This window comes from Topomyia yanbarensis, chromosome 1 (assembly GCF_030247195.1).
Source record: "Topomyia yanbarensis strain Yona2022 chromosome 1, ASM3024719v1, whole genome shotgun sequence".
Classification (NCBI taxonomy): Eukaryota; Metazoa; Arthropoda; class Insecta; order Diptera; family Culicidae; genus Topomyia; species Topomyia yanbarensis.
The window spans coordinates 106706612-106731248 of NC_080670.1; the positions used below are offsets into that span (position 1 = coordinate 106706612).

Genomic DNA, 24637 nt, shown 5'->3' on the forward strand with positions numbered 1-24637 from the left:
TGTTCAAACTTAGTCTCAAATGAAAGGTGCAACCTTCCCATCGGCTGCTATTGAATTTTGGATCGATCGGAATTCTGGTTCCGGAATTACGGGTTTCAGAGTGCGGCCACTCAGAAATTTCTCATATAAACTATAGGAAAAATTAAAAATAGAATTTTTATTTTTGATGCTAAATGTGTTCAAGGTGCATGAAACGTCGAGATTTGATGCAAACTCGAAAAAAATTTGACGACGATTCACTTTTTTGGATTTTGGCACATTTTTGCCTTTCTCATATAGAAAGGTTATGCAATCACTCTAAAAAACGTCAACCTAATCCCGGCCCAGAGGGCCGAGTGTCATATCCCATTCGACTCAGTTCGTCGAGGTCGGAAAAAGTCTGTATGTGTGTGTATGTATGTGTTTGTTTTTTTTACAATGGAGAAGACCTTTATGTCCTAGCCCAGTACACGTGCTAACGGTAGGGTCCAATCTACCACACGGGGTGCACTGGGGGCGTGTCGGACTCGAATGGTGACCAGCCATTAATACCGACTAAACTCCATTGGGCTCCGCCATCATTCCTCCCAGGAACTACCTCTCGGTATTACTTCTGGGGGGATGGCTGTACTAAATGTACTCATTCACTCTCACTCACGCGATCATACATCCTGTATGAGGCTTACTTGGGTGCTCTCTCAATCACACTTTGAATCACTCTCAAACACTCCCACATGAGGCTGACTTTTGTGCTCACCTTTTACGTTCCATGCGAGGCTGACTTGTGTGCTCACCTTACTCATTCCTTGCTAGGCTTACTTTTGTGCTCGCCCTACCCATCCATGTGAGGCTGACTTGGGTGCTCACCCTATCACCTGATTCACTCTCAATCGTGCCACTCTATTGTACCTTTGTCACTCCCTCTGGCATCCCATGTGGGACATTTTTCTTAGGCCCCACTTCTGACATACCATGCGAGGCTGACTTTTGTGCTTACCTTTTTCATTCCTTGCTAGGCTGACTTTTGTGCTAGCCTCTACCAACCTGTGAGGCTGACTTTTATGCTCACCCTTAACATGCAGTGTGAGACTGACTTGGATGCTCACCCTTTCACTCCTCTGCCACGCCATGAGGCATCGATAGCTTAGTTCCAACATACTACGCTACGACCCTCCCGTCTTGGCATGAGGCAGTCCACTTATACGCCTATACACTCACTCTTCTGTCTTGCTTCGGGGTGGCTGGGTTTACCCCTTACGCGGTTGCCATTCGCTGCGCCAACCTGCCTCGGCATGAACAGACCATTCACTCTCTTTTTCGCGCTTGGCCTTTTTCGCTCCAGCTAACCAATCACTAGTTAGCCGTGCCCGTCGTCTGTTGCTCGGTTCGCCAGATTACCTGTAGCCTACTGGCAATCTGGATAGTAGCAGCCGAGACTGCGTTCCACTTCTCCACCGATTGACACATCCGCTGAATAAGGGTATCAGGGGTTGTGTCCCAGCCACAGACGTCAAGCATTGCTCTTCTTTCGGCGTCGAACCGATGACATACGAACAGTATGTGTTCAGCAGTTTCATCTACACCTGGGCAGTCCGGGCAGACTGGGACCTCCGCGTGCCCGAACCTGTGGAGGTACTGACGGAAACAGCCATGGCCTGACAGGAATTGTGTCAGGTGGAAGTGAACTTCCCCATGGGGTCTTCCCACCCAGCTCGATATGCTAGGTATCAGCCGGTGGGTCCACCTACCTTCCGAGGAGTTGTCCCACTCACGCTGCCATCTGGCGACCGAGGTCACCCTGGTGCGCTCGCGGGCTCCCCTATTTCCACGTAGCTCAAAGCACTCCTCATCTTCCCGAATGACCAGCCCGACTGGCATCATGCTCGCTATCACGCAGGATGCATCGTGTGATACCGTGCGGTAGGCAGATATCACTCTGAGGCACATCACGCGGTAGGTGCTCTCCAGTTTCTGTAGGTAACTGGTTACCCTCAGTGCTCTTGACCATGACGGGCCGCCGTACCTGAGGATAGATACGGCAACGCCTGCCAGTAACCTACGTCTACTGGCGCACACCTTTGAGCTGTTGGACATCATTCTCGATAGTGCCGCAACAGCAGTCGACGCTCTCTTGCACGTATAGTCGACATGGCTGCCGAAGGTCAGCTTGTCGTCTATAATGACTCCGAGAGACTTCAGACTTCGCTGTGAAGTGATCGCGACTTCTCCCACGTGGATAACTGCATGTTGTGCCGACTTGCGGTTGTTGGCGATAACTACCTCCGTCTTATGATGAGCGAGCTCCAGGCCTCTCGCGCTCATCCATTCCTGCACCGTGCTAATCGCGTGTTCTGCGGTTAGTTCTACCTCAGGAATTGACTCCCCGTAGACCTCCAAGGTTACGTCGTCGGCAAAGCCGACGATCTTGACCCCAGGAGGGAACTTCAGTCTCAGAACCCCGTCATACATGAGGTTCCATAGCACCGGGCCTAGGATCGAGCCCTGCGGGACTCCGGCGGTAATCGGAACCCTTTTCTGACCGGCATCGGTCTCGTATAGCAGTACGCGGTTTTGGAAGTAACTTTCCAGGATCCGGTACAGACCCACCGGTAGGCTAAGCCGGTGTAAAAAGAAAGCGCGATGGCATCCCAGCTTGCGCTGTTGAATGCGTTCTTCACGTCAAGTGTCACTAACGCACAGTATCGAATACCTCGCCTTTTTCGTTGGATCGCTATCTCGGCAGTATTTATCACTGAGTTGAGAGCGTCCACTGTGGACTTACCCTTCCGAAAGCCAAACTGGTTGCTTGACAGACCGTCCGTACCTTCCGCGTACGGGGTGAGCCTGTTGAGGATGATCCTCTCAAGCAGTTTGCCAGTCGTGTCTATCAGACAGATTGGTCTGTACGCCGATGGGTCGCCTGGCGGCTTCCCGGGCTTCGGCAACAGCGCCAGTTTCTGCCTTTTCCATCTATCGGGGAAACGGCACTCGTCAAGGCATCTCTGCATAGCTAGCCTGAACATGTTCGGGTTCGCTATGATCGCTGCCTTGAGAGCGTTGTTCGGAACTCCATCCGGCCCTGGAGCTTTGTTCATTGCTAGGGATTTAGCCACTGCGAGTAGTTCTTCGTTCGTCACTGGAGCCACCATTTCAACCGTGCCCGCACTGTCTCGTAGTGCAGGTGGCCAGGGGCTTGTGGCTCGAGACGGGAAGAGTACTTCGATAATCGTTGCCAACCGGTCCGGAGACCGTTCTGGGGGTGAGGAGCCCCGTTTGGTCTTGGCCATCACAATCCGGTAGGCGTCACCCCACGGATTCGCGTTGGCACTCTCACACAGGTTGTCGAAACACGCTCTCTTGCTGCTTTTAATAGCCTTGTTAAGGGCCAATTTCGCAGCTCGAAACACTTCACGGCGGTTCTCTCTTGCATCCTCGGTGCGAGCTCTTTGCATCCTACGTCTAGATCTGAGACAGGCTGACCGTAGAGCTGCAATCTCGGCACTCCACCAGTATACCGGGCATCTACCGTTTCTTGGCAGTGTTTTTCTCGGCATAGTGGCGTCGCACGCGCGTGATAGAACAGCTACCAGCGCATCCCCGCTTAGACTGTCGGTGTTGGCCTCCAGTCCCAGGGCCGCGGTGAAAGCTTCGCTGTCGAAGTGATTGGACTTCCACCCGCGTACCTGACAGGGATCTCCCGCCCTCGGATGCTGCACACCATAGTTGATCTTAAAGCGGATTGCTAAATGATCACTATGGGTGTAGCCTTCGTCTACCCTCCATTCCATGCCTGGAGCCAGACTCGGGCTGGCAAAGGTCAAATAAATCCACGCCTCCACTCCGTTTCTACGGAATGTACTAGCGGAGCCATCATTAGCTAGCACAGTATCGAGTTTCGCAAACGCTTCCATTAGCGCTTGACCCCTGCTATTTGTACAGCGGCTGCCCCACTCCACTGCCCAAGCATTGAAGTCTCCCGCTATTACTACCGGTTTCCGGCCACCTTGGTGGGGCGTAGCAGCTGCAATAGAACACACCATTGATCTTGGCAATCGCCACACCCTCGACGGAGGGGTGTATTACCTCTTGAACCGGGAACCTTCCCGTTGTACAGATTGCCACCATTCCAGACCCGTCCGACACCCAATTGCCGTTGCCGGCAGGGATGCTGTACGGGTCTGATAAGAGGGCGACATCTGTCCTCGACTCCGAGACCGACTGCCACAGCAGCTGTTGGGCTGCTGCACAATGGTTAAGATTTAGCTGTGTGACTCTCACGGCTTCTTCTTATTTAACTCGCCGAAGGGACACGAAGGTCCGCCCATAGCATGTTTATGGGCTTGCTTCTTAGCGGTGCAGATAAGGCACTTATATGCCTTAGTGCACCCCCGCTCTTTATGTCCCTCCTCGCCGCATCGACGACATAGCTTGCTCCTGTCTATGCCTTTGCATTCGTAAGCTTTATGGCCGGATTCTAGGCACCGATAGCACTTATCCACTGAAGGCGGCTGGGGTATACTAATAGGGCATACCGACCAGCCGATCTTCAGCTTCCCTTTCTCGGTTACCATTTTGGCATCCGCATTCAGTAGCCTGAGGTAGGCTACTTGGGTGCCAGAGGGTCCGTCCCTCAATCGCACAGAGGCCCGCTCGATTGTGACGCCGCATTGCTCCTTGACGGCTGCGACGACGTCTTCTGCGGTCGCGAACTCGTCCAAGTGCTTGCACTGGAGAGTTGTTTCCGCACCTAGCGACCTGATTTGGGCGCCCTCACCAAGGACCTCTTGGGCCAAGGCCTTATATACTGCACTTGATTGTGCGCCTCGCTTCAGCACCAGGAGCATCTCTCCCGTATTGGTGCGTCTTACGCTACGCACATCCTGCCCAAGGGCCGAGAGACTTTCGGCCGCCTTCATCGATTTAAGGACATCGGCGTATTTGTCCTTGTCGGGTGTGTATGTATGTGTGTGTAAATGTGTGTGTATATGTGTGTGTGTGTGTATGTGCGTATGTGTCAAATAATGTCACTCATTTTTCTCAGAGATGGCTGGACCGATTTGCCCAAACTTAGTCTCAAATGAAAGGTGCAACCTTCCCATCGGCTGCTATTGAATTTTGGATCGATCGGAATTCTGGTTCCAGAATTACGGGTTTCGGAGTGCGGGCACACAGAAATTTCTGATATAAACTATAGGAAAAATTAAAAATAGAATTTTTATTTTTGATGCTAAATGTGTTCAAGGTGCATGAAACGTTGAGATTTGATGCAAACTCGAAAAAAAATTTTACGACGATTCACTTTTTTGGATTTTGGCCCATTTTTGCCTTTCTCATATAGAAAGGTTATGCAATCACTCTGAAAAACGTCAACCTAATCCCGGTCCGGAGGGCCGAGTGTCATATCCCATTCGACTCAGTTCGTCGAGATCGGAAAAAGTCTGTATGTGTGTGTGTGTATGTGTGTGTATGTGTGTGTATGTGTATGTATGTGTGTGTGTATGTATGCGTATGTGTCAAATAATGTGACTCATTTTTCTCAGAGATGGCCGGACCGATTTGTCCAAACTTAGTCTCAAATGAAAGGTGCAACCTTCCCATCGGCTGCTATTGAATTTTGGATCGATCGGATTTCTGGTTCCGGAATTACGGGTTTCAGAGTGCGGCCACACAGAAATTTCTCATATAAACTATAGGGAAAATTAAAAATAGAATTTTTATTTTTGATGCTAAATGTGTTCAAGGTGCATGAAGCATGGTTTTGGCCCGGAAGGCCGAGTGTCATATCCCATTCGACTCAGTTCGTCGAGATCGGAAAAAGTCTGTATGTGTGTGTGTATGTTTGTATGTATGTGGGTATGTGTGTGTATGTGTGTATATATGTGTGTATGTATGTGCGTATGTGTCAAATAATGTCACTCATTTTTCTCAGAGTTGGCTGGACCGATTTGCCCAAACTTAGTCTCAAATGAAAGGTGCAACCTTCCCATCGGCTGCTATTGAATTTTGGATCGATCGGAATTCTGGTTCCGGAATTACGGGTTTCAGAGTGCGGCCACACAGAAATTTCTCATATAAACTATAGGAAAAATTAAAAATAGAATTTTTATTTTTGATGCTAAATGTCTTCAAGGTGCATGAAACGTCGAGATTTGATGCAAACTCGAAAAAAAATTTGACGACAATTCACTTTTTTGGATTTTGGCACATTTTTGCCTTTCTCATATAGAAAGGTTATGCAATCACTCTGAAAAACGGCAACCTAATAATTTTTTTCGACTCGCATAAGGTTTCTGGATTTTAACAGGGGCGTAGTTGATGGTTTACGGAGAGGGGTTACACCCCCCCTCTACTGTTCCCTCCCCTCCTTTAAAAATCTCCTTAAATCACCCCTCAGACCACCACCCCATCCAGCCCTCATACCCCTCCCTTTCAACCCCATCATCTTTAAACCACCACTATATCACAAAGCATACCAATTTAAGCTGGGGAGTCGTTCGTTCATGGGACTTTCGCTCTCCTCACATACACCCTCGCATGACAAAATGAGTTAGCAAGCAGATAACATTGATCTAATGCTGATTAGGCTAATGGACTATGATATTTTTTGTTTCAAGTGTTTCACCGTCGACACGTAGCTCATCAAGTTCGTGGCTGGCATGCCATTGTGTATAAGTGCAAAGTGTACTAAGAATGTAATGGACATTTCCACAATTATGTTGAACATAAAAAGCCTCCGTGCCATAGTTTAGAGAAATGAGAAAGGCACAATTGCACCGCTAGGTGGATTAAAGCAGGTTTTTACAATAACTACCGTTTTACACCACCGATTTCGTCCGAGTTTTTTCAATAGCGATCATTGTTACTATTTACAGCTGGCATCATCTTGATAATCCTAAAAAAATACGAAAAAAAAACAGTTTTGCCTCTAAACTGCTAGCAAAAAAAGTATCGGAGGGCGAAACATTAAATAAACAAACAAAAATACAGTTTCGCCCGTTGTATTTTTTGCTGTAGTTTAAGAAAGCAATATCGTAGAATCCAAATTTTTAGGTAAATTTGTTGCGTTTCAAAGCCCTCATTCGCATGTATGAAAAAAGCCTTATGTTTACATTTGTAAGTATCGCCCGTTTCACAAAAAAGCGTTGAAATGAAATCACAGCTCCTGATATTACGCTATCTCTGAAGTGCATGCGTGCACAGTTCCAAATTTTGCTTCGACATCGACTTTTTTCTAAAGGTGACTTCCCAGTAGTATCCTTGATTTGAATTATTGTCGCTAATCCTAATGCCAAAGAACAAATAAAAACATCTCGAAAACGAACCGTTTGGGAAAATCATCATCATTACTGGAATTTTCATTTTCACGAAACTTTTCGATAACCTTCCGTCACTTGCGTTAATGCACTGGGTGTACAGTGCTCTGAAAATCTAGCGAAATCGTCGTAGGGCACCAGCGGGTCTAATTCAGAGCTATCTGCGCGGTGAGTTAAATCTGTAAAGAATACTAAAAATTAATTTCTATTCCATAATTTTCAGTTCAGCAATTCGAGAAATCGTGCTCACCGCAAGCCATGAAAAATAGACTACGTTGTGAAGCGATGGTCACTATTTATTAAAAATCACGGTTAAATAAAAAATAAAACTATTAAAAAATTTCAAATAGTTTATAATTTTCACAAACTTATTAGGAAAAATTGTTTAATAAGCTTTCGTAATATTGTGTAGGAAAAAAGCTGAAATTTTCAGTATTTCCCCTATCTGCCACATATAAACCCTTAAGTATACCAATTAATTGGTATACGAATTGTAATAGGTTCGCCAAATTTTAGAAGAAGTCTATAAAATAACTCCTTGAAAACTACCTAAAAATTGTTGTAGTTCGATGCAATAAAAATCCCCAAAAATGAAATGTACCTATTAATGTGAAACACAGTGAATAATACATACAATAGAGACCCATTTTTATCAGTCTCATGGTGTATTTTAGGCTGACAATCATTGACTAAATCGGGCAATTTTTTTTTATAATAAACTGAAGCTGTTAAAATATTCTTCCCGTCCCTTGATGTAGTCTGATAACTATTTCTGATTATGATGAACTTTTTATTTTTGCATATTTCCATCTTCATGATAAGGAAAACATGCTCAAGAAAGGATTTACTCGAATTCTGTCTTGTTCGTCTGCTAGAGCCCATCAAACATATGTTCATATTTGGCTGATAAAATCGGGGTTACAATGTATTATAATAGATATTCAGCATTCGAAGAAGTTTCTTGTGAGCGAGTGTAGAATGACTTTGTTTCTACTTACTTGAAGTCAGCGGCGTAGCCAGAAATTCGGTTTGGTGGGGGTTTGGTGAAAATCGATCTTACAGTACAAACGGCATAGTTTCGGAACCATAATTTTTGAAGTTATAAAATTAAGCAGAATTTTTTTTCATAAAATAGTAACAGAGTTCGTGTCTTTAGCGAATTTGTTGAGTCTTTATTGTAGTGTTGAATGTTAACCTAAGAAAATTCACCATAAATACTTCTTGGACGATATACCGACAAAATTATTTTATCAAATGATGCGCTGTTTAACGTTTGTAAAACTCATCGAAAATACTAAACCTCCGAAATTGGCTGTTTCAAAATGATGCTATCTTGACCTTAACCTATTCATGCCCATGTTGTTTGTGGACAACAACGTTTTTAAACAGCTAAAACTTGATTGAGGCGAGATTTGCTCACAAAAACAAGTAAGGCTTATTAATGTGATTATTTCGTTTAATTTGAGTATTAACATTTACAATGATCAGCTCTAGAACTGAAGTTATTGCAATTAGTCTTATTGGATTCCGATGGAGCGGTTCTGCCGGGGATAGTTTACGTTGACGACGGAAAATGATTTTTTCATATATCTTCGTTATGGTGCAATAATATTGAAAACTGATAAAAGTTATCAATTTAGACTGTCGTTGTCTACGTTTTCTATGTAATTGGACTATTGTAATTATTCTAGGAGAATTGCATTGAGCATTAGAAGGTAAAAATTGACCAGCTTCTAGCACTGCCATGGAAGCGCCTATCTTAATGAAAATAGGCCTTTCGTGTTTCTTGACCCAACCGTTTTCAAGGAAAAATAGTTTTGAAACCATACATGCACTAGAAAAAAGTTTGACATGAAAGGGTTAAATTACTGTTTTTGAACATATGACCTATACATATAATTAGCCATGCAACAAAAATCAAATGCTCATCAAAATCGATCAGGAACTGCTAGAGTCGAATGGAAATCGTCATTTTTCATAAATTTCTCTCTACATTCGGAAAGTGTTATCCTCGTTATTAATCATATTACGTTTTCGTCGTTTGTCCAGAATACGATTCCATGGCTGGTTATGTTCAATACAATGGTGGAAATGAATATTACATGTTCAGTACGATTTGCACATACATACAATGGATCGACAGCCACGATCTTGAGATACTATGTGGTACTGAAACATCGCTTGAAACCAGCGGCGGATCATGGAGAAAGATCCGGGTCCTACCGAAAATTTTCAACTTGTTAAGAAATTTAGTTTTAATTTTAATTTAGTTTTAATTTTAAAGTAGCAATCCCTCATTGCATACTCCCTCCGGGCCGGTTTGAATGACGATTTTTAGAGTGATTGCATAACCTTTCTATATGAGAAAGGCAAAAATGTACCAAAGTCCAAAAAAGTCAATTTTTGTCAAACATTTTTTTTCGAGTTTACATCAAATCTCAATGTTTCATGCATTTTAAAGTCATTTGGCATCAAAAATACAAATTTGATTTTGAAAATTTTTCATTTCAGTTTATATGGGAATTTGCTGTGTGATTGCACTCTTCAATTCATAACTCCGGAACCGGATGTCCAATCAATAAAAAATCAATAGCAGCCGATGGGAAGGTTGTACCTTTCATTTGAGACTAACTTTGTGCAAATCGGTCCAGCCATCTCCGAGAAACAGAGGTCACATTTTTTCCACATACACACAGACATTTTCCGATCTCGACGAACTCAGTCGGTTGGCATATGACGCTCGGCCCTCCGGGTCGGGATTAGATTGACGAATTTTAGAGTGAATGAGAAAGGCAAAAACATTTTTAGCAAATGTTGAAAGGTATGCATTTTTTGGTGAGCAGTTCTATGTTTCATAGACATTAAATCAATTTTAACTTCGCTTCCTATTAAATAAAGACCCTTATTACAGTACATCTCTATAAAAGCGAGCACAATTTGAAAAGAAATTTGAGGATTATGATTGATTACAGAACTATGGAATTTTTTTTTATTTAATTTGTTTATTTGGTAGCAGGTTTGCGTTAGCTTAAAGGTGCCAATCTTGGTTTGTTTTACATTTCAAATTACTTAAAATTAGGGGATTACCCGATCAGAACATCATAACAGAAAACTATCAAATTTATATCTCATGTTGATATTTATTACTCTCTGTGTTATCTTTATGATATACCGATCAGGAATGCAAGAAAACTTATATCAAGATTATATCTTCTGGTGCTATCATTGGATTAATAATATGATATTAATGTACGCATACAACGATGATGTTACAGTAAGTTATATATTCTTTCACAATTATCTTTGAATGCTAGCGGTTACATAAATGACAGTCTATTTGCTTATACACTGAAGTCTCTTTTTATGCGTCGTAATTCAACTTTTTAAAGCGCATTTTCGAAGCTTTTGATTTTTTATTAGGATTTTCAAAATTCCGCGTTTTGAGTATAGACAAGTTTTAGATGCAATTGGTCGGAGAACTTATCAGTGAGGTGTTTGATTGACTTACTTGGTCGCAGTTGGATTAAGAGATGACATTTCCTATTTTCTGAGACACTCTTCGGACACATAACTTCGAGTAGGAGGCGTATGATTTAAATATTAAAGACATTATCATAAAAGCTTTGAAAACGTGAAGTTATCAAAGAGCTTTTCTATAAAGATTATAATTTTCCTATAAAACTTATTTCGAAGAATATGCAGGAAGTATCAAGCAGTCCAAATGAAATAAAGAAACGCGAATTGAAATCAAATTGTACTGGTTTCTTTAGTCTTCCCCATATCAAAAATGCCAATAACAAATCCCCAAAAGAGACTTATTTTGAAACCTCAAAACTCATTTGTTGCTTTGAATTTATGCGGAATCCTAAATAAGATTTGTTGTATTCTTCGTAAAATAATTTACGTAAAATATCCGCTCAATATTACCATGTCGCATCGACATTATTTCTAAAAACCATGCAAAACACGTTAACGTACAAGAGAAGCGCCAAAGCGCACTATTTAGAATCTAAAAATAGCCCCTCTTTCCTAATCTGAAAAGATATTATAAAGCTATTCAGTCTATCGTCATACAGGCAGCTGTATTAGTGAGTGAAACTTAATAAAAACAAAGCGTATGACACAAGGAAAACAAACAGCACTTAGTCTTGGGCAAAGTTCAATGTGTGCGTTCTAGAAACGTCTTCTGCATCTATACTCGTTTTGCCCTTGACGGATGCGTGGAATATTATGCAAACATTAAACCTCAGTCGAAAACAACGTCGTTGGTTCATGCAGGAAACTTCCCCATCAAACTCAGAATACCCAGGTTCAAAGCAGCAATATCGACAAATAATAATATGCGTGTCATATACTCATAATAACAATCAGCCAGCAGGTATGCAATCATTTGACAACGCTTATAAAAGCTTTTGCTGCATGAAGCTTTTTGCTCCAAAGCAAAAAGCGCCCTAATGTATGCTTTATTTTTCTCGATTTCTATTTTTAGACGTGCACGCTAAAATCATTGACATTATACAATAAGTAATTTATTATTTATATATAGGTCTTCGACTATTAATACAGCATTAATACATTAATACAAGCTATGTTGGGGTCAATTATGCTATCTCAAGTTGTTATGATCGTGTTATATTGCTATCAACATTTGTTATAAATGTGATATTCGTAGAGAATTTTTTGTTAGAATTTTTGTTATTTTAACACCTAACGGTTTCAACTTTATAACAAAATTTGATAGAAAAATTTTCGTAACAAAATATCAGCATGAGTTATAATTGTGTTATTTCCTTCTGGTCGGGTACATATTGATTTTTTTAAATTATACTGAGGAGAATTTATAGCTACAAGGGGGTAATATAATTTTCGTAAGATTAGGGGGGGTCATTTAGTTTTTATGGCAATATGGTTTGACATTTTTAGCAGGAAGATTATTGAAGCAATTAAGTTTTAACTAAGGGGGACAATTTTTATAACTATCTTAAAACTAGGAATAACTAGAGAGCGTGATTTAATTTTGTAAAGATTCGGGGAGATTAATTAGAGTTATTTTTTGTGGTAGTAGAGTTGGGCATTTTCAATGAGATTATATAATATAATAGTTAGAACTAGAAGAGACGGAATGGGGGGGGGGGGGGGTAAGAGGTGATACTTCTGGGTATAAGAGTCAGGGGAGGGAGAGTGGACAAAGATGGCAGGGAAGAAAGTTATTAACTTTCAGTTTCAGGCATCGGGAGATCAATGGCATAGGATGTAGACTCGGATGGCCTTCATCAAGAAGAATTATGTACAGGGAGGCCGGGTGTTCTTCCTCGAGTCGGCAGGGGTTCCTCCAGACGGCTCAGATGCAGATCGGAAAGAGTTCGAGTTGTACGTGTGATGTTCGTACTGTAGGTCCCGTGTTTGTTGGCTCATTCGACAGAGATTTTTTGTGTCGCCTTGGAGTCCCATCAAACCTTTCGTGGGTGTATGGTACAGGTGCGGCGCGAATAACGAAAACACAATGCGCCATAAATAAATAGAAACACAATGGATGGGAAAAACAAAACTACTATATATTTTCCCTACTTTTGTTACAAGATCTGTATAGACTACCCTACTCGCGATTCTTTTCGCGCCGAACTATTCGAAACATAAAATCGATCTCGGTTGTTGGCAGCCAGAGGTACGCACAGTACATGGGGCCCAGCCTTGATCGAGTTAATTGAAAAAAGGAGAAAAAGAAAAAGCCTCGATTCTAAATCTTCTGAAGTTTATATAGTAAATTTCTTGCTTACTTCAGCAAAATTACAATTATTGACCATCTATCCCTGTTCAGCATGCGATTGACATTATATTTGTATTAGTGTCGCATGGCTTTCTATCTTTCTCCTTCGTATGTAATTTTTATGTTAATGTATTCCTATTCTCCTCTATCTTAAAGTAACTCTTGCTGTCTTCTATTATTTTACGAAGGTTCCCCGAACGTGAGTACTTCCTAATTTGTTTAGTGTTAGTGAGCCTTCGGCTCTCGCTAGAACCTCGTGTTCTCCTGTTCTAACTAAAGCTATTCGTAACTAAAGCTATTTCCCGAACATAATTATGCATTTGTATCGATGCGCTCACAATCACGAAAGAGCCACGCCTATGTAAATAATTACGTTAATTAATATTGGTACAGCCAAATTCTATACAATCGTAAAAACACCTGCAGCCGGTGTCATTGAAAATCGATTATTTACCGCGGATACCTATAAACAATCATTAATTCTTCGAGCAACACAATGACTCACGTTTGTTGTGCTATGTGCACCGCGACTTAAGCCGCTGCGTTTGCAACTTCGCTAGTGGCGAGTTCTTTCAGGTCAACCTTAGAACTGTTGGTTGCGCATTTTTAGGTGTTTACCATTGTGGGGCTGTTCATCTCCCGTTTGTTAATGAGTTGATAATTATCTTGAAGAGATCATTATCAATGTTACGTGTTGGTTTTATATTAAATTCTTTACTGTTCTCCTAAATATGTTACCATGCTGCCCTCCCAGAAGCCGTTGTAGTTGCTGTTGCTTGAAGTCTGCCTTGGGATGTCGTCTTCTGGGTTGTTCGGTCATATAGTACTGCCTGTACATATGTTCCGTGTATCATGGGACTTATCAATTGGTCGACTTTGGATATCGGGTGTGGGTGTTTCGGCTGCCGTGAGTCTGGGGTTGGTTTTCCGTTCGTATGCCTCAGCTTCCTTCATCTATTCTGCATCTGGGGCTTGGTTTGCGTCCTGTTCGAGTGGATTATGTGATTTCGTTACTTCGTTTCCTTCCTCTCCTTCTTCTCCGTTTGTTGTTGTCGTTCTTGTGGTTACCGAGGATAGGATATTTGACTTATCCTGCCTCGTGAATTGTAAAATGTTGCAGACGAAATGCGATGTGTAACTTATCTCAATCGTCTTTGCAATGCGTAATCTGTAGCTGACTTGCTAGTGTTACGACCTTTCCTATTGGATTCTTCCTACTAACGTTTAATCTGCCTTGCTGATTTCCTGATGGCTACTTTATTCCTGCCATCTAGTTTGTAAAAATGCTTCCCGCATGATGTGGTGTTGATGCGTTTCTTTAGTTCATTGTTTATATATTTTGTTGGTGTTTTAGCTCCAGCCAGAGTTTGACGGTTCTGACTGCGCTTTACTGAACACTACATAATGACTGGCAGTATGTCCAGCTTAAGTCGATTTTTTCAGTGGTTGCGACTCCGATTCTTTGTTATGGTTTTTCTTTTACTTGCTTCATATTGCGGCTTGTCTTGCGACCATTCTCTACCTTCGATTTATTTGCCCGCTCCGGTCTTGCCCTTTCGTTCGTTGGTCCAGTTCTCATCCTTCACTGTTGCTCCGCCCTTGCCGTCACAACCCAACACCTTCAACCCCCTGTCTTCCGCCTGATTCGTCCTTTGTCATCATAAATTTTCAGACCAAAAGTATGTGGTGATGTTGGCTTCCTGGGGGTGAAAAATTTCTTTTGTCCCTGATCTTCAGATTTCACTTGTTTGTTTGTTGCTTTTCAAAAAAAAAAATTCTTTGTGGATAATAAATTGATATTAAATTGTGTAAATTTTTTTTTCCGCTTATTAATGTTATTATGTAACTTTCATCGCTTATCAAATCATATATTGTCGTTTGGGCATTCAATCTAATCTTTCTTATTATGTAATTTTCATCGCTTATCAAATCATATATTGGCGTTTGGGCATTCAATCTAGTCTATCTTCACGTTCGGGTATTCTATCTGATCTATGTTTTTTCGAACAAGTGGTTAGTAATGTTAGTTATGTTATGTTTTTTTCATATGGAGAAATAACCGTTTGTTAGTAATATGCTGTTTTCTTTTTTTTATATATATGAAGACATAGTAGTTTGTTAGTAATATGCTTCGAATTGTTGCGATTAGCTTAGTTTGTTAGTGCGCTGTAAATGTGATTGAATGTTACCTATGTTTCCTTCTTTTGGCGAGATTGTGGTATCCTTTATTCGGATTGGTGTGGCCTCCTCCCCCCCTTTCCAGTAAGGTGGTTGCAGGTGGGACCTGGTTTACTGAAATTAGACTTAGATTCTTTCTTTATTATTTTGTTTTATTTATTTATTCATAATTCTCCACTTTATTTGTTTTTCTCTTGTTTCCCGTTTCCCGATATGTTGTCTGTTAGGTGTTTTTGTTATATTACTTAATTTCATCCTATGAAGTTCCCTGCTATTGGGCATGGGTTTCTAATTGATTCGTATCCAGTATTATTTATATATTTGGCGTGTTTGTTGAAACATTCCTTCAACCATTGTTTTTCCATCTGTATCCTGTATGTCATTACTCCTTTAATTATTCCCCTCAGACGCTCTTCATTTCATCTTTTACCTCTTAATTCGTTTTCTTCTCAATTTGGCAACCCAGGGTGATCCTATAAAAATACCGTAAAAATATTATTCCCCGGAAGTATGTAAGCTTCCTATTATTAACCCTTCTATTTTGTTTTCTTTAGCCCCCCTTGAATACTTTCTTTGCTTTTTCATGATTGCATTGGTTTTTATCACTTTTGCCGTTTTAATTAAACGTTCCTCTTGTTTAACTTTTTTTCTCTCTTTATTGTATTATCTTCTCTGTAGGTCATGTTATATTTGTGTTTCTTCTTGTTGTGTCCTTCTGTCGCTGCGTTCATGTTTTACGTTTTTCTTTTTCGTGTATATTTTAATTCGACTGCGATTCTTAGTCGTCATGTAAATAGAATTTGTCATCACGTTCATAAAATAAAGACATTCATACTCATTCCGGGTTCCGGTTCCCTTGTCCACTCATATGTGTATTAGCTTTCATACTTGTATTAAGTGATATAAATGATTCTTAATCAATATTGCATATGTTTTATCCGCTAGCCAGCGTAGGGTGAGAAAAAAAAATAATTCCAATTAAAGATTGTTCAGTCTTTTCGTATATTGTTGTCCATGTTTTCTTTGTGTCTAGGTTCTGCTTCATGATTTCCAGAGTGAGTCTCCATCTTTTATTGTTTGTAAATCATGCATTGTAATTCTGCGTTACTAATTTTACATTTTGCAACGTGCAACATGTAAATTAACCAGAACGCTGTGAAATTACATTTGTCTAGTAAACTTTATATATGTATCTACAGTATATCTATTTACAATATGTACATTTCTCCTCCTAGAGTTCAATCCGTGTACTTCTTGAGACGGTTATTATGAACCTTCTCTAATCTGTTTCCGTTTTTAATCACGGTCGTGCATTCACTCGGGAGTTCTACGACTTCATATGGGCCTCTCCACAGAGCTTGCAGTTTTTGTCCTGTACCCGTGGGGACGGATTTTACCAGTACCATATCGCCCCACATAGGCTGCCACTCGTTGGCGTTTTTATCGTATAGGTCCTTCCTCTTTTCTTTTGACAATATTAGGTTTTCTCGTGCTTTTTTGTGCAGGTGTTTGAACGTGGACCGTATTTCGTTGACGTAGTCCTCGTAATATAGCCCATCATTGTTCCATTTGTAAATTGAATTAGGAATGTTGGCGTTTTTACCATATACTAATTCAAATGGTATATAGCCCGTCGATGAGTTTGACGTGGTGTTGTATTCGAATGTAAAGAAAGGCAAATGTTGGTCCCAAGTTTTCGGGGCATTTCCAACATATTGTCTCAAGTACATTTTAAGTTCCCTGTTCGACCTCTCCACTAAATTTGCTTGTGGATGATAGGTACTCGTAGTGATTTTCTTAATTTTTAGAATTTTACAGATGTTTTTCATTAGGGAGCTTACAAAATTTGCTCCATTATCTGTCACTAACTCCAAGGGAGCTCCAAATTTGCAAATATAATTCTCAACAAATGTTTGCGCGACCGTTGCGGTTTTTTGATTCTCCATCGGTGCTACAATCAAGTATCTTGTTAGGTCGTCTTGCATAACTAGACCGTATTTGTTACCCCAATCGGATTCTGGTAATACCACAATGTCCATATATAACTTTTCAAATGGTTCGGACGATGTGGTTGTTATTTTCATTGGAATTTTGTTGGATCGTCCAATCTTGTTCTTTTGGCACGAATCACATTGTTTGACGTAGTTCTCTACATCTCGTCGCATATTTTTCCACTCGAATAGTGGGCTTATGCGTTTCAACATTCTTTTACTGCCGACATGTCCGCCCTGCGGAGAGTCATGAAACTCTTTAAGAACGGTTTCTCTTTCTCCTACTGGTACATGCATTCGGTCTTTCTCTGGCGCAAAGAGGGTGAATACTTTATTAAATTTACCTGCTACAAATCGTAAAATGTTAGTTTCTGGTGGCGTTTTGTATCTTTCTAAAGGAGATAATTTGAATATTCTTATCTTCTTTCATGTGTTCGGGACAGTTCCCGAACGCGTCAACTAATCCTTGGAAAAATACTTTTGTGTCAGCTTTTGATCGGCTTGACCCATTTAGAATCATACCCCATATTTTTCTGTTTGGGATGGCGAATATTCTACCATTTAAAAAATCTTTCAACCCATGAGGGAGGTCGACCAATTCGCTCAGCTCTTTATAGGCTGACCTACTATTAACGATAACGAATGTGGCGTCTGTTTCGCTCTCGTCGATCCTGCTTTTTGAGAACTTTAATGGTTTAGAATCTATACGTCCCTGTTCTAGATCATTTTCAAAATCTTCATGTGTTATTGTTACTTCTAGATAATCTTTTTCGTTCCATTCAAAATCGATATTTTCTAGCCCGTCCATGTGAGGGTTCCATTCGGATTGCTGTGTGTCCTTGAATATCCCAAATCTTCCCGATGGGTCTGTAATCTGGTTCGTGGTCTTTGTTTCGGTTTGCTTGGCCAGTTTTTCGTCTTCTTCTTGCTGTTGTTGCTGTTTCTGTTGCCGTGTGACTACAGCGACCGTGTGAGATTTTTCATCTATCTCAGCATCAGGATTAAGTCTTGATAGAAAATCTGCTACAACATTATCTTTTCCTTGTTTGTAGCGTATGTCCATTTCCAACCCTTGGAGCTTTAAACGAAGTCGTGTCAGGGTGGGTGATGTTTCCTTCAATCTCCAAATAGAGATTAAAGGTCTATGATCTGTGTAGACGATAAATTTCGGATTATAAATAAAATGTTTGAATCTGTTCACTGACCATATAATTGCGAGTAATTCTTTCTCTATCGTATGGTATCTTCTTTCTGCACCTACTAGACCTCTGCTCGCATAGGCTATGGGTCTATCGGTGGACTTTTCATTAGAGAGTACTGCACCAATGGCATACTCGCTTGCATCTGTTGTGATCACAAACGTATCTTTGTAGTTTGGTCTTACCAACAAAGTATTTGAAGTTAAAAAATCTTTCAATTCTTCGAATGCTTTCTGACATTCATTGGTCCAAATAAATTTTACATTTTTCTTTAGCAGATCGTTCAATGGTTTACGTTTTTCTGCTATTTGTGGTATGAATTTACCATAAAAATTAACCGTTCCTAAGAACGAACGGACTCCTTTAACTGTTTTTGGCACAGTCATTTCTTTGATGGCCTTTATATTATCCTCCATTGGCCGAATGCCTTCAGCATTAATTGCATGTCCGAGATATTTAATTTCGGTTCTTAAAATTTGGCATTTTCCTGCCTCAATTTTCAAATTGTGTCGGCGCATAGCCTTCAAAACTTTTATGAGGTTTTCATTGTGTTCCTTAATAGTTGAACCGTAAATGATAATATCGTCTAACTAAACGATAGCTTTCACACCTTTAATTTCATACAATATTGTGTTCATCAACTTCTGAAATGTTGATGGACTATTTCTAAGGCCCATAGGCATTCTTGTAAATTCAAAATGCCCTTTAGGGGTTGAAAAGGCTGTTTTAGCCGCATCTTTTGGGTTAATTGGGACTTGATAAAAACCTGATTTCAGGACCAATGTTGAAAAATATTTAGCTCCTCCGAGATTATCAAGTATCTCGTCGATCAGTGGGATCGGATATACAAACGGTTTTGTTATTAAATTTAGCGCTCTAAAGTCAACCACGATTCTATACTTTTTATTTCCGTTTTCATCGTCCTTTTTGGGTACGCACAAAACCGGTGCATTCCATGGACTTTTACTGGGCTTAATAATGCCATGCTTCAACATTTTTTCGATTTCTGCATTTATATGCTTTTTTGTTGCTTCGGGAAATCTATATTGTCTTTTATTTATTGGTACGTTCGACGTCGTCTCTATTTCATGGACAGCCGCGTCAGTAGTAGTTAGATGGTCTCCCTTTTGGTAAAACACATCACTATATTCCGCCATAATTGATTCCATGGCTTGGAAATTGTTTCTTTTCAAATGATCCAATTTAAGGTTCTCTAATAATTTTTCAGTTCGTTCATTACCACGTAACTGATCGTACTTTTTATTGTCAACCAGACTATAGTCCTGGTTGTCATCCAAGTTTTCTAAAACCTGTACTCCATAGTAGGAATCCATGTAATTTTTTTCGTTGGACTCATTCGTGTAATTCTTTTTATAGTAATCTTTCTTGTTTGTACCATAATCATTAAAATCTATCCTATATTCTGATCCGCATTCCGGGATCATGCTAGTCATGCACTTTCTTCTGTGAGATGTGTCTGATTCAATAAAACTTTTCCTTGACGTTTTATTGTTATTTCTGTTTTCTATTAGTTTGGTCATATCTGTTATATGATTCATTTCTTCGTTATAATACTGTGTCTTATCATCAGTGTATTTTATAATTGCCTCTGTCTGGCATGCCTTCTCGGCCAGAATTTCGCATTTTCGCGTCATGTTTAAGGGCATTTCATCATCCCTTGCTATTTTATTTTGATATCTATTGTTCATCCCATCCCTTCCTCCAGGGGTCTTGTTACATACTTCTTCAATGTTTTTAGTTGAATTCATGTCATCCGCGTGGTTGGGAATATTTTCCTCTCTTGACGCAAAAGTATCAGGACTTTGTATTTTATCTCCATTTGGCTCATTGTCGCTCCTATTCGATTTACGGAGGGCGATGTAGTTCAATTGCTGAGATATAAAAATTGTACATTCCTTAAGAAATTTCGCTCCTATAATTCCCGGGACACACAAATCCTTTACAATATAAAATTTTATTGGATACTTCGAGTTCCCAATTATTAATGTGGTTTCTACTGACCCAATAGTTTCTGATTGTGTCAGATTAAAACCTGTAATGTATAACTTATCCCGATAGTTAATAAATCTGGCTTCAATTTTCGAGACCGTATCCCATCTTATTACATTAAGAAACGCTCCTGTATCAAGCATATATTTAATCCTAATGTCAGGCCTTTCTATTGAGGCGATATTTACTAGTAATTGATGATTTCTGGTACACTCTATGTCCAATTTCTCATATGGAGGCATGGTTCCTTGGAATTGATTACTCGTGTTTTCTTGCAATGTGGTGGGCCGTCCGTGGCCATTATATCGTATATTGAGTGACTTAGTACTCAGTCGTTGTCTAGCTGTATTATAATTTCTTAAATTCTTATTTGTGCTTGTTTTACTGTATGTTCCGCAATTTACGCATACTTGTCGGGGTTGTTTAAACGGTTTATCTTCTGGCCTGTTATTGTAGGGGGTCCTGCCATCTATCTGCCCGAACTCCCCATCGTTCAGTTTTTTCTTTGGTTTTCATCTCTTCTATGCTCCTGCTTGTATGGTGACTCGCCTCTTTTCCAGTCTGGTTGTTCCCTCCATTGTCTAGGGTTTGAGTCATTCTGTTTCCAGGAGGGTTGCTGCTCCCTCCACTGGTTTTACCCAGGCTCGTTTTGCCTCCAACCTACTTGTTGTGCTTCCCTCCATGGTCTCGGGCCAGGTTCATTTTGCCTCAAGCCTGTTTGCTGCGTTTCCCTCCATGGTCTTGGGCCCGGTTCATTTTGCCTCCAATCGGTCCTGTTGTTTCCGTCTGGGCGCATGCTCCTCTGGTTGTTGTTATTCGTTTGGTAGTTGTAACTACCTCCTGGGCGCCCACTCTCTCCTTGTCTATTTTGTTGGTTGCTTCTATTGTTGTTTGTTCTTGGTGGTTGATAGCCGTTTCTGTATCTACCGCGCTCGTTTTGGTTATCCTCGCATCGAGGTCTATGGTCGTCGTTCCTAAACTGTCTTGGTGGATTGTTAAACCCCCCGTCTGTCGCCCATCTTCCTTTGAATTTGTTTGAATTTTGTACTAATTCCAATGATTCCAGTCTATTACCTATTTCCGTCATTCTGCATGTCTTTCCTCTAAGTAGTTCAGTAGCTCGACTAGCGGCATTTCACGTTGGCTCTGGGCTATTTGCTTAAGTTCTTTATTATATAAACCGCATATGCAGTGTAGCCTCAAGCTTTTTGTCATAGCCCTGTCTACTTCCCCTGGTCCTTCGTCATAATATTCGAGGTGGGTATTTATTTCCATAACTCGTTTTTTGTACTCTTTAAATGTTTCCTGTGGTTTTTGTCTTAGGGTTTCTATTTTGGTAATTATACCTTCTATGGATACATTATCCCCAAATTCTTTAATCAAGTTCGTCTTTGTTTCATTCCAAGTGTCGCCTTTGATTTTAGCGATTGCTGCTGCCGCTTTTCCTTTCAATTTCAGTAGTACCACATAGACTAGATCTGTATGCGGTTCGTCTGCTGGTATTGTTCGGCAAAGTGATCGACGTGGTATAAAAACGCGTCTAATTCATCCCGAGACCCGTTAAACTCAGGGATACACTGAATAGCCTCTGTTTTAGGGAAGCGGTATTCCGCCTCTTGTGCATTACGCTGCATGGTGTTGCTTTTTATTTCGCATCCACTGTCTGAAAAGCTTCTTTGTTTGGTTATTTTTGCTTCTGATTGACTGGTCCTATTTTTTCTGTACTATGTCTAATTTGTCGGTTAGTTCATTCCAAACACTAACTTCGACTCTGCTTTCGTATTTACTTAATACTGCTTCGAACTCTTCGAAGGCTTCCTTAAGCAATTGTTTTTTTGTGAGGATTCCTTGGAGCGTTCTGGCTCTTCCTTTGTTTTTGTTTAAATTCTCGTATTCGTGTAAGATGTATTCACTGATTTCATCTAGCCTAGACATTTAGGGATTAGTATGTGCATCCAATGATTTGGCCTCCTAGCTGTTTTTTCATTGCTTCGTGGTGTGTCATTACACCGTTTCTAGTGTTCATTATGAGATTTCCGCATATTGTTGGGAGAAAGGTTCTTACGTAGAATTTTAAATGGTTTGCTGTCGCTTTAATGGGAGTATTTGGGGTTTGAATGAGTATTAGTTCTTCGTATAGTTTTACCTGGACTATTTCACCCAGCTCTTTGATTATTTCAATAATTTTTTCCCTGCGTAGTAGTTCAACAACCTCTTTGGCGTTAGCTACGTTAGTATTAATAAGTACAGTTTCCGATGTGAATTGTATGTTCACTAATGCTTTCAATATTCTTCCAGCCCTCATTATTTGTTCAATAACAGCTTAAGGTAATTTGTTTTATTTATCCAATCGTCTTCGTTTTTTCACTTTCCATGAGAAACGAACGTTTGAGGAAAAAAAAGAAAAAGATGAAATGTGTTTTAATTGCAATCGTATCGCCTCAGCGCGTTCAGTTCCTTGCACCCACCGATTGCGTCACGATTGTTGATATATCTTCTCCCGCTATTTAATTATTTCGTCATCAACCACAGTCTCGGTCTCTTCGTCGGTACCAGCTGTTTCAGTACATGGCTGCTTGCTAACGTAAAATGCTTATTCTGCTAGTCCGTTCTCGCTTCATGGTGTAAGGTTTCATTTACTTCTCGTTCGTCGTGGTATGGTCGTCACTATATGTCATCATACATTGTCGAGTATATTCACCGTGTGTGGTGGATTAATTAATTAATTAATTAAGTAATGCAATATACAAAATTAACCGTTTCTTCGAAAAAAACAAAAATAGCCAGATGTAGTTCCTATGATCCTACTATCGCGGCGTAAACGCTCAATAAAGTTGATCTTTTTATATTGTCCCTGCGTAGTATAAAAGAAAATTTCTCTTTCTCACTTACCTGAGCTGCATTGTTGATCTACTCGTTAGTTCCTGTCGAGATGATCTAGATCGATAGTTTAGCTGGTGGTTGGTTCCCCCACCAAACTGAGGAACGCCACTCTAAAGCGCCGAGGTAAGCGCTCGGCTTTTTCTATCGCACCCTTTTTCGTCTGTTATTTTTTTCGTGTTATTCACTTTTGTAATTGGTTTTATTCGATAAAAATTGATTACTTCTCTTCTTTCAACTTTTTTTCGAACAAGATTATCACTCGAGCTTGAAACTAGTCATTTGATTCCGACGATTTCTCGCATTGTTCGCTTATGGCTCTGTTTGCGGTTTCACTCTGCGCGCAATTTTTTTCCAACCCACCAACGCTTGTCTCGATGTGTTTAAGTCTTTGACGATAGCAGTCGTTAAAATGCCAATTTATTCACATTTACAATTCCCACTTTTGTACTAATGTACGGGGAACGTGCCATTTGAGCCAATATATTCTGATTCCTGATTCGTATACACTGATCTGAAGATATTGCTGATTTTGGACTCCAGACATAAATACGTTCTGCAAACTCACTTTTCAAACTCGTAGCAAGCGCATATGTATTTGTAGAGATCGTTGACGCACTCCGTCAAAGTTTTGGGAACAAAGAAACTTGTACTGAATCGATCAGATATGCTGAGTGTTTGCCTTTTTCCACATTTAAACTATCGCATTTTTCGTGGTTTGTTATTTTTCTTCGGTTTTCACCATAAAATTCCGCAGACAATTTACGCATTTTTTTCTTCACATTCAATATTAACACAATCAGAAATCGCCGAATTTCTGCTTTTCAAGAATCTAGTCGAGGTAACTTTACTTATGGTCAAGGTTTTTGACGTTTCCTAGCCTTTCACTTTTGCGGCTTTAAGTTTCCGCTGTCACCAAATGCGGCGCGAATAACGAAAACACAATGCGCCATAAATAAATAGAAACACAATGGATGGGAAAAACAAGACTACTATATATTTTCCCTACTTTTGTTACAAGATCTGTATAGACTACCCTACTCGCGAATCTTTTCGCGCCTAACTATTCGAAAATTAAAATCGATCTCAGTTGTTGGCAGCCAGAGGTACGCACAGTACATGGAGCCCAGCCTTCATCGAGTTAATTGAAAAAAGGAGAAAAAGAAAAAGCCTCGATTCTAAATCTTCTGAAGTTTACATAGTAAATTTCTTGCTTACTTCAGCAAAATTACAATTATTGACCATCTATCCCTGTTCAGCATACGATTGACATTATATTTGTATTAGTGTCGCATGGCTTTCTATCTTTCTCCTTCGTAT

At 40.4% G+C, this 24637-nt stretch overlaps 1 protein-coding gene across 2 annotated transcripts in view; it reads left to right on the forward strand.

Annotated features, from left to right (window-relative positions):
* The window catches only part of LOC131678223 (suppressor of cytokine signaling 6), a 1339559-nt gene that overhangs the window by 1249348 nt on the left and 65574 nt on the right, over positions 1-24637 (forward strand). The window contains exon 5 of one of the 2 annotated variants that reach the window (XR_009303619.1): positions 9804-10113. The exons of the other annotated variant lie outside the window; for it this stretch is intronic. The gene's annotated coding sequence lies outside the window, so the exon portion shown is untranslated. The remainder of the gene's footprint in view (positions 1-9803; positions 10114-24637) is intronic. 2 annotated transcript variants of the gene reach the window in all.